The sequence below is a fragment of the Xenopus laevis genome, chromosome 2S, assembly GCF_017654675.1.
Source record: "Xenopus laevis strain J_2021 chromosome 2S, Xenopus_laevis_v10.1, whole genome shotgun sequence".
NCBI classification, from domain to species: Eukaryota; Metazoa; Chordata; class Amphibia; order Anura; family Pipidae; genus Xenopus; species Xenopus laevis.
In genome coordinates, this window is record NC_054374.1 from 128891421 (window position 1) to 128892279 (window position 859).

The window sequence follows — 859 nt, forward strand, 5'->3', positions numbered from 1 at the left end:
GCAGAAGCAATTCTCAGTATTTCCTATGGCAGGGTATTGTGTCGCCACAAGAAGTAGCTGCTACCACTAGCTCCAAAGCTACTAGTAGTAGTAGCAGCAAGTGTCAAGACAAGTGTGTCAGTAAAGCCAATTATTCCTATTGTCTAGTTTGTAGCCATTACTAGTAACTGTGTGTGTTTTCACCCTAAGGGTAAGGCCAGACGAGGAGATTCGGGGAGATTTTGTAGCCTGGCGACTTATCGCCACGTCTTTTGCGCGACTATCTCCCCGAACTGCCTCAGCGTCTTTTCCCCATAGGCTACAGCGCAAAATCGCCTGCGCTAATGCACACGCGGCGATGCATTTTCAATAGTTGCCCAAGGGCAACTTTGGGCTACCCTTCAGTTTTGCTGGCAATATCGCCTGAAATGGTCTTTTTAGTTGATGGACATTTAAACGATCATTTCAAGATAATCATGGTCTCATGATACCGGCGATTCGTATTCTTGCCAGTGGGAAGACATTTCAGGGAGATTAGTTGCCTGCAGTAGAGAAGATTTGTTGCTGGGCGACTAATCTCCCTGTCTGCCACCGCCCTAACACAGATCCTTCTGTTTATCCTACTTGCACAAGACTGCCTTAGGCCCCTCTGGCACTTGCCAGAATCTACAGATTTCCAGTCTGGGCCGGGCAATAAATGTATAGTCTAGTCCCAACACTTACTAATGCCCTCTTTGTACTCAACCTGAGCACATACAACATGCTTCTCTTATGCTGAAGTCACTGGTGTGCACTGCTTAACCACAATATTAAAAGCACAACAATCATCCCAAACTATAAACTGAAGTTTGTGTAAAAGAACAGCTACATCTTGTGTGCG